Below are 10,527 nucleotides of genomic sequence, written 5' to 3' on the forward strand. Positions count from 1 at the left end.
GTTTTGTGTATGTTGAACCAACCTTGCATTCCTGGAATAAAGCCTACCTGATCATGATGTATAATCTTTTTTATAAGTTGTTTGATATGATTTGCTAGTATCTTATTGAGAATCTTTGTGTCTATATTCATCAGTGATATTGATCTATCATTTTCCTTCCTTGTCCTGTCCTTATCCGTTTTAAGAATAAGGGTGATGGAGGCTTCATAGAATAAATTAGGGAGAGATTCACCCTTTTGCATCTTTAGAAATAACTTGAGCAGAATGGGGGTTAACCTTTCTTTGAATGTTTTGTAGAATTCAGAGGTGAAGCCATAAGTGCCAGGGTCTTTCTTTGTTGGGAGGTTTTTTATTATTAATTCATTTTCCTGGCTTATTATGAGCCTGTTCAGACTTTCTATATCCTCTTGGCTCAATCTTGGTAGATTATATGTGCCCAGGAATTTGTTTATCTCATCCAGATTGTCTTGATTCTTGGCATATAGTTGTTCATAGTATCCTCTAATAAATTTTTTTTATTTCTACTACATCTGTTGTTATGTTGCCTGCTCCATTGCAGATTTGATTTACCTGATTCCTTTCTTTCTTCTTAATAAGTCTCAATAGTGGCGTATCGATGTTGTTTATCTTTTCTTTCTTTGAGTAGACAGAGAGAGAGAGAGAGAGACAGAAAGCAAGAAATCACTCCCCAGGGGGGATGGCCATGCTGCAATCTCTTCTCCTACATTCTCCTATCAGGATCTTGGGCACGCATGCACACGCGCCCTGTGTGAGTTTAAGCCACCGGGTCCAGGACTCGAATCGCGATCGACTAAGTGGGAGTCCAGCGACATAGCCATTATGCTAACTGCTGGTTCCCTTTTTAAAAATTTTTCATCATTGCTATGTTTAGTTAGAGTGGGGCTGGGGCCAGTGGTGGCCTTGCCTCAGAGTCCCTTGCTGGCTACGGGGCTGGAGATGGAACTGGGGTTCTTCTGGTAAGTGGAGGCCAGTCTGTCTAATTCCATTTGTTATTACTGTTTTTTAATTTGACCAGAGAGACACAGGCAGAGAAAGAGAAAACGAGAAAGCAAGTCGTCAGGTCCAGGACTTGAACCATGGTTGGCAATGTGTATCCGACACCCTCAACCACCACACCACCTGCTGGCCCCACTTTTTGTAAAACTTTTTACATTTCTTTCCAGTTAGTATACACAGAAGAAAAGAAATAAGAAGGGATCAGGGTGGTAATGAAGTGGGTAATGGCAGATGAGAAATTCCTAGAAATGCGAAGGCAAGGTTCTGATCTAGAAAAACTTACTTCCTGATTCCCATGATACCAATAGCATTTAATTTTTTGTTTGTTTGTTCATGGGCCACCTTAAATAGGCAAGATATGTGACACACAATATATCCTTTTTTCTCCCTTTGAACATAAAATTTGGTTATAAAAGATTTGAAAGGAACAAAACAAACAAGCTACTATAAACATTTTGCTTGTAACTTCTATTATTTACTCCGTAAGTATAGATCTGTTCATAAATCAAGGCCTTAGAAAGCAATCCTGCACAAGAAGAGTGGAGTGGGAGGCTGATCCCAAGATATACTATAAAGCTGTGATCATCAAAAGAGCATAGTATTGGCCCAAAAACAGACATGTGGACCAATGGAATAGAATAGAGACCCCAGAAATAACCCCTAAAGTTTACAGTCAATTGATTTTTGGCAAAGGATATCAGTCAATTCACTGGGAAAAGGAAAACCTCTTTAGTAAATGGTGCAGGAAAAACTGGGTATCCATCTGCAGAAAGATGAATCTGAACCCCTATCTGTCACCATTAACAAAAATCAACTCAAAGTGGATCAAAGATCTAAACCCAAGACCACAAACTATAAAACTACAGGTGGAAAACACTGGGGAAACTCTGAGACACTGGGGTAGACAAAGACTTCTTAAACAAGATCCCCAAAGCACAGGCAATAATCCCTAAAATGGACAGGTGGGATTACATCAGATTAAGAAGTTTCTGCACAGCAAAGGACACTGCAATTAGTGTGAATCAACAACCCTCATAATGGGAGAGAATTTTTGTTAGCTGTGTCTCAGCTAAGGGACTGATAACCAGAATACACAGGGAATTCAAACAGCTTACCTGGAATAAAATGATTAACCCAATTAAAAGATGGGAAAATAAGTTGAACAAAAATCTCCCTAAGGAAGATATACAAACAGCCAAAAAGGATATGAGGAAATGCTCAACATCCCTCATCATAAGGGAGATGCAGGTTAAAACCACAATGAGATACCACCTAACCCCAGTCAGAATGGCAAAGATTATAAAAAAATTGTAAGCGCTGGACAAGATGTGGTGAAAGGGGAGCACTCCTGCATTGTTGGTGGGAATGAAAATTGGTCCAGCCACTGTGAAGAACAATATGGAGGTTCCTTAAAGACCTTCAAAGAGAACTACCATATAATCCAGCAGTTCCACTCCTGGATATCTACTCAAAGACAGGAGAACGCTCAGTCAGAAAAGTGCTTGCACAAGTATATTTATTGCAACATTATTCACAATTGCTAAGACATGGAACCAACCCAAATGTCCACAAACAGATGAATGGATTGAAAAAGTGTGACACATATACTCCATGGAACACTATTCAGCCATAAAAAAACAACAAAGCCCTGGAATTTGATAGAAAGTGGACAAATATGGAAGATTTGTTGCTGAGTGAAGCAAGTCAGGCTATGAAAGAGAGGCATTGTATGTCTTCACTTAACATATACAGACTGTCTGCACTCTAAGGTAGATACTGAAAGATTGGAGGACATAAAAGTATTAAAATTTGTTATGGACACTAGAGACAAAGTAGAAGGAGAGTGTGAGAGGGAATAATGTGTGAGAGCATAGGAAAGGAAATGTGGGGGAAAAATAGAGAAGTAAGACATTTGTGGGACATAGATATGGTTTATTATCTGTTGCTGAGTATGTGTATAGTATTCCCAACTGGGCTGGACTGAGGTGTATATCATGCTGGGTAAAGTCTCTTCACAATCTAAATGATGTATAGCGATTGAATGTATAAATAATAATGATAATATTTTTGAGAGGTTTTTACTGTAGGGCACATGTGCTCACCAGAAAGACAGAGAGACAGAAGGCAAGAAATCACTCCCTGGGGAGGATGGCCACACCACAATCCCTTCTCCTCTCGGGATTTTGGACACACACACACACACACACACGCACATGCCCCCGGCATGAATTTAAGCCACCAACTCCGGGACTCGAACTGCAGTTGACTGCATGCCATTATGCCATCTGCTGGTCCCAATAATAAATGTTTTAAAAAGTTTAAAAAAAAAAAAAAAGGGCAGCAATGGAAGATACTCTTTTCTTTCTTTCTTCCTTCCTTCCTTCCTTCCTTCCTTCCTTCCTTCCTTCCTTCCTTCCATCCTTCCCTCCTTCTTTCCTTCCTTCTTCTTTCTTTTTTAATACTCCACATTCTGACACTGCTTTCCTCTTCCATCTTTAGACATTCCTGTGATTACACTGGGCCCACCCAGATAAGTCAGGCTAATCTCTATTTTGGAGGAGAAAGGGGATATGCAAACACAGAAGCCCAATGTGTTTTTCAAGCTGCCAGGTCCAGGACTCAAACCATGGAATTGGCCACTTGAGATCTAGCTCCTCAACCACCATGCCACCTGCTGGTCCTAATCTAATCTAAAGACACTTGATTAGCAAAGGTAATTCCATCTGCCACCTTAATTCCTCTTCCTATGCAACATAACATATTCAAAGGCTGGCACGGTGGTGGTAGTGGTGGTTGGGATACAGGCACCTCTGGGGAACCATTATTCTGTTGACCCATCCACTTAGTTTTTTATTTCAATGATTCATGTCTCATACCTAAAAATTTACATGGCTCTTTTTAAATTCTACCTAGTTTATTATAATTTCCTGTTCCTTGCCTACGTTTTCAATAATTTTTTCTACAAAAATAATAAATATACTTTTAATACTTTATTTCAATCTGAAGTCCTCAGGGTCTCATTTCATTATTTGTTACTATTGATCTTTCAGGGTAGGAATAATGGTAGGGGAATGTACATGGTACTTTTGGAAATATGAGGGGCATTTGGTATATTCTTTTTCTTAGTTTTACATTTTTCTACAAACTTTGACTTTACATGTCAAAAAATTTTAGCTCATACTCCATAGTTCTTTTTTTTTTTTTTTGGAGAGGTTTTTACTACAGGGCATGTGCGCTCGCCAGACAGACAGAGAGAGAGACATAGAGACAAAAAGCGAGAAATCACCCCCCAGGGGGATGGTCATGCCGCAATCCCTTCTCCTCTATTCTCCTCTCGGGATCTTGGGCACGCACGCACACACGCCCGGCGTGAGTTTTAAGCCACTGGGTCCAGGATGCGAACCGCGGTCGACTATGTGGGAGTCCAGTGACATAGCCATTACACTAACTGCTGGTTCCCAATACTCCACAGTCCAGCGACATAGCCATTACGCTAACTGCTGGCTCCCAATACTCCATAGTTCTTGACAGTTTATAACTGTCAAAATTAACTTTCAAAATTTCAAAATACTGAATTTTAAAGATAATGTTCAAAATATTTTTTATAATTTTGTATCATTCTGTGACTCTGTAACAACAGAAACAATATGGTTTTAAATATTTTTGACAAAATATTTACATGTCTCAAATTGTTGAAAAGCAAATGCCCAGCACTCTAGTCACACATAAACCTTCTCAATTCAGACCTGCCTACCAAGTATTCTGTGATATACCATCTGCTACCAAAGATCAGTCTCTTTTTCTTCCTTCAAAGTCTTTCTCAAGATAATCCTCTGGTGTAGCTTTTTTTGTTTGTTTGTTTGTTTGTTTTCCTGCAATCTCTACTGGTTACAATGCTGGGCTGGGAAAGTCCAGGTTATTTTATGTTATAAATTATTTCATATATCTTCTCTAATCCTCTCTGCCAGGTAGTACTATTTGTGGTGCCAGGCCATCTTTCTAAGAGCTTCTCTTGGCTTACTCAAGATCCACCTTAGTTCCATAATTTTCTGATTGATTTTCAGATATGACATTCCAATCAAAGTCCTGTCCAATAATGAGTATTTCCAATTTCTGATTCAATGCAGCAGGCATTATTGAACTTATGCAAATAACCCTTCTGCCATAAAATAAGAATACTCCCAAATAATTTCGATTCAAAAGGGTCAAGAAGGAAGAAAAGTTTGTATTTCCATTTAAAGAAACAAACAAAAATATTTTAACATATTGCTTTTGAGTCAACAATTCAAAAGAAAGTAAAAATGTTCAAATTGAGAAAACAAAGCATACTAAAAAAATCAGTAATATTTTACTCAAAAGTCATAAAATTCTATTTCACCAGTTCAGTTTTATGTTCAAAAACTCTTCAGTTGAATATACAGTGTTGCTGTGGTCCAATCTTTCCATTTAAATCCTAGAAGTTAACACTCAACGTTGTTACTGATATTTTTTGTCCCTAGCATTAAATTGATCATTTTCTTGGTTGCCTTTTGTTCTCTTATTTCATATGTGTCTTTAGTTTTCCTGGTTGAACACTACTTTCAGAATTTCTTGAAGAGTGGGTCTCCTACTGGCAAATTCTTTCAGGTCTTGTTTATCTGAGAATGTTTTATTCTTTCTTTCCATTTGAAAGATAATTTTGCTGGGTATAGTATTCTTGGTTGAAACTGTTTTTCACTTAACACTTTGAATATTTGTTCCCATTCTTTCCTTGCTCACATTGTTTCTGATGAGAGGTCTAAGGTTAACCTGATGGGATAACCTCTATAAGTAACCTGACGTTTCTCTCTTGCCAATTTTCATATCTTGTCTTTGTCTGTAGATTTGACCAGTCTGGATATGATGTGCCTTAAAGAAGATCTTCTTGGGTTGATTCTATTAGGGGTCCTTTGTATTTCTTGGGTCTGGATATTTGAATGCCTTTCTATATTTGGAAAGTTTTCTTCCAAGATTTCATGGAATAGATTATCAATGTCCTTATTAGTTTCCTCACCTTCTGGGATACCAATTATCTGGATGTTTGGGCAATTAATGCTATCTAGTATTTCTCGTTTAGTATTCTCATGTTTTTTGGGTTACTTTCTCAGTTTTTTTGGTTGTTTTTTTCTAGATCAGAGGTTTTACCTTCAACACCTGAGATTCAATTTTCTGCATGGCCTAATCTGTTTTTAATACTTTCAAGGGAGGTTTTGATTTCCTGAATGGCAGCCTTCATCTCTAATATCTCCATTTGATTATTTTTAAGGTGTGTATTTCTTCTTTCAGATCATGAAAGAACTTCAACATCTCCTGGAACTTGTTGTCTCTTTTCTCCTGCATCTTGTAGAGTTCATTATCTCTCAGCTCTTGCATCTCATTTAGTTTTGTCACTATGAATATTCTGAAGTCTCTATCAGACATTTCCATGAATTCTACTGTACTGTCTGTGGATGATGAGGGATTGTTCTTTTCCCTTAGGGGAGAGATACATTCCTGGTTTCTCATGTTTCTTGTGCCTCTGTGACTGTTTCTGGTCATTCTGTGACAAAATCTCTCCTCCATGGTGCTTAGTAATATGGTATCAACAGTACAACTAGAAGGTCAGGTGTATAAAAAGAAATTATTCCATTAAAGCAGAAGGTTCAATGAATGGTAAAGATTTCAATGACTCTAAAACTATTCAGATGCTTGGCTACTGTGCACCTAGGCCTATCTAGACATTAAGTGTATGGAGAGTGAAGCTTAGAGTAAGAAAGTAAGGTTACAAAGTATAAGCAAAAGGGGGGGGGAACTAGAAAAATACTACCAAAAAAGAGTAAAAAATGCTTTAAAATGGCTTGTCTGAATATTTGGGAAATCTAGTGGCATGTGACATATTCTGGAAGGTCTGGAGATGATTCCTGGAAGCATTTTAGTATTTCTCTCCTATCGATAAAGCTATTATCCAGATATTGTCATATCTCCTACCTCTAGATATTTTTTCTTTTATCACTTCCATTTTAAAAAGATGATTTCTTCCGTGAATGAGAGAGATAAGAGATACAGAGAGGCATGGCCCAAAAACATGGTCTTGACATTGTAATCCAGCCCTAGCTTCAGCCAGTCCCAGATTATGGGCATGTGCATGACAGTCATACTCAGGAAGGTCTCTGGCTGTGAATCTGGAACCCTCTCATATGGGTCAGCCTCACAGAGCACTGTGCCTTATTGAGCCATCATCTGACCCCTCATTTCTATTTCTTTAGTCTTCCATTTCTTTCTTGGAGAGACATTCAGTCTTATTTAAAAAAAAAAAAAAAGGCAACCTCAACAGGATCCCATGCTATGATCCCCTCCCCTAGCCTTCCCAGACAGCCATGGTCTGGGCACACACACCTGGTATGTATGGGTCAACCAGGGAACCAAGATCCATGGTCTTCCATATGGATGTAGCATTACTTGAGCAGCATGTTAATCTGTATCACCTACCTACCCTGATCTTTTTAAAAAAATTCTTTAGTTCACCCTTCTGCTCTATCTTTTCCACTATTTATCACACCTTTCAAGTTTCTTTTTCCCCCCCACGTGTCTTTCATATCTAATATGTCCATTTGGTTCTTTTTAAATAATTTGTTTCCTATTGCCAATATCCTCCCTTAGGTCTTTTCACACATTTATTGTTCATAATGTAAAGTTCTTTACTTTTCTCTTTTAATATGCCTTTTTTGAGCATTATTCCTGGGGACATTTGACTCGTTAGTAATGTGGGTTTGGAAAGGGTAGATGTCCAGATCCTCACTCAGGTTTGCTTTGAAACAGAGGCAGGAGGTGAGCCATAGGGCAGGGAGCCTTGGATATTACAAAGCAACAGTCATCTTGTCTCTTCAATCTCCCTATTTGATAATTTTCTATAGCTGAGCTTTACCCTTGAACTCTCAAATGGAAAAACAGTATTGGAAGCGGAACTCCCCAGATTGTCATCTACTGGCCCTGTGGATTTGAAGGGGAAGAGGAGGAATAGATGAATGAGGTTTCTCATGCCCAGTCTGTTCGCTCCAAGAGGATTTGTCCTGCTCTAATTTTGCCCTATGTGATCTGGGTGGAAAGTGGCAGGCAACAGTGGGTCCAAGGGAAAATAAGGGAGAGACATGATAACAGCTCCTCTCAAATAGCCTCCTGCAACTTCATCCACACACCAGGTGAAAACATTTTCCATCTTTCCAGGAATTTTTCATCTTTGTGTTAGTTCCATGCTTCTATGTTTAGTTCTTCCAGAGTTGATATTGGAAGAAAGAGCCCATGTTCATTTGACATATTGGCAGGAACTAGACTGTGTTTTCTATTCTTGGTCCAAATTGTTTGAAACATGAAGTGCTTGGGTGCAGAAACAAGTTAAGAATTTGGTCTTTAAGAGCACTGAGAAGCCAATGAAGGTTTCAAGATGGGTGATGACATGATCAGACTTAATTTCACTCCTGTTCAGCAATCAAATTGCAGGAGAGTTGGAGTTGGTATGAGGAAATATGAGGGGACTTCAGAAATTCTTGGAAAAAATAGAATTAAAGTATGGATTTCTTTTGGTGTAAAATATTTTGAAATCCATCCATAATTTTTCTGTAACATGTATTTTTAAAAGAATTATTTATTTAATTCTATTAATTATTATTATTTAATTGACCAGAGAGAGAAAGGGAAAACGAGAAAGCAAGCCGCCAGGTTTGGGACTAGAACCATAGTTAGCCATATGAGAATCCAGTGCCTTTAACCACCATGCCACCTACCAGCCCCTATAACATGTATTTTTCATGAACCTTTTGAAGATTACTTTTATAATGGTAGTCTAAACTAAGGTGATGGTGGAAATGAAGAAAACTGAACAAATTCAACAGGAACTTAAATTGCTGGATCTGGAGGACAGATTGAATTTATGAGTAAGAGAAATATCAAAGATAACTTACATTGTGGGCTTGCATACCCAAATCAACATATTTATTTTCTTGGAGATAATGGGAAGGGATTGATCAATTGTGGGCATGTAATTTGAGGTACCTTTTAAATAGCTAGAAGAAATATCAAGTAGGCAGCTGAGTAATAGGCTTTGAATTCAGAGGCGATATCTACACTATAGATATGACTCATACATTTCTAAACAGATGAAATGGCCTTGAGAAAGTTCAGAATATGAGGAGGGACCTAGGAATGAGCCTTAAGGAACTCAAAACATTTCATAGCTTTGTATAATGGGCCGAATTGTGTCCCTCAAAATTTATGTAGTGACGTCCAAAGCCCCAATATCCCAGGATGTGACCATATTTGAAGACAGGGACTTTAAAGAGGTGACTAAGGTTACATGAGTTCATTAAGGCAGGTCCTAACCCAACCTCAGTGGTATCCTTGCAAGAGAAGGAAAGCAGGTGTACAGAGGGACACCAGGGCATGAACACTGTGCCATATGAGAAAGGACCATAGAGAAAGGTAGTAAGAGGGTGGCCACCTATACACCAAGGAGAGAGGCCATAGAAGGAACCAAATCTGCTTATACCTCTAGCCTAGAGAGCTGTGAGGAAATAAATGTCAGTTGCTTAAGCCACTCAGTCTGTGGTGGTCTTACAGCAGTCCCAGCACTACTATACTGGGAAAAAGCAGATGGTGGGGTAAAACAGGAGGTAAAGGTAACATAAGGTAAGCCCTTGGAGATTATTTTGTCATACAAGAGTATCATAGCACAGAAGCCATGGCCAGAGTGTTTCAGCAAGTGAGCAGTCAATAATGCTGAACTCTGCTGAAAGGCAAGAACTGAAAATCGTCCTCTGGCTTTGGTGACATGGAAGTCACTGGTGTCCTCACTGTCCAGTGACAGCGTAGACATTCAAAAGTATGTACATTAAGGAGTAGGGATAAGGAAATGAAAATGGTGATTATGGACAATTCTTTTGAGGTTTGACATTGACAGGGATGGGAGTGAGGAATGAGAGACTTGACTCAATGTAGAACTTCAGAGGACAGAAGTCCACTCACTTTCTTGCTAGTGAAGGTCCTTAGTTTTTTTGTTAGGTTTGGTTTGGATTTGCTATAGGGAGTGTGCACTTGCCAGAGAGATAGAAAGATATATATAGAGGGAAAGTGAGAAAGCACCTCCTGTAGGGGACAGCCACGTTGCAATCCCTTCTCCATTTTCCTCTCTGGATTTTGGGCACATATACATACATACCTGGTGTATTTCTCAAGCCATTGGGTCCAAGACTTGAACTGTGTGTGTAGTTGGCCATGTGGGATCCAGTGCATACCACCCCACCACCCGCTGACCTAGGTCCTTGGTTTTAAGCCATCTTTGCTTCCAAAATGAAACTTCAGTTCAATTTTGCCTTAAAACTAGTGTCATTTGGGACCAGCAGTTAGTGTAATGGCTATGTTGCTGAACTTCCATATAGTCAACCGTGATTCAAGTCCCAGACAAGGTGGCTTAAACTCATGCTGAGAATGTGTGTGTGTGTGTGTGTGTGTGTGTGTGTG

The sequence above is a fragment of the Tupaia chinensis genome, unplaced genomic scaffold (assembly GCF_000334495.1).
Source record: "Tupaia chinensis unplaced genomic scaffold, TupChi_1.0 Scaffold144247_1, whole genome shotgun sequence".
In the NCBI taxonomy this organism is placed as follows: domain Eukaryota; kingdom Metazoa; phylum Chordata; class Mammalia; order Scandentia; family Tupaiidae; genus Tupaia; species Tupaia belangeri.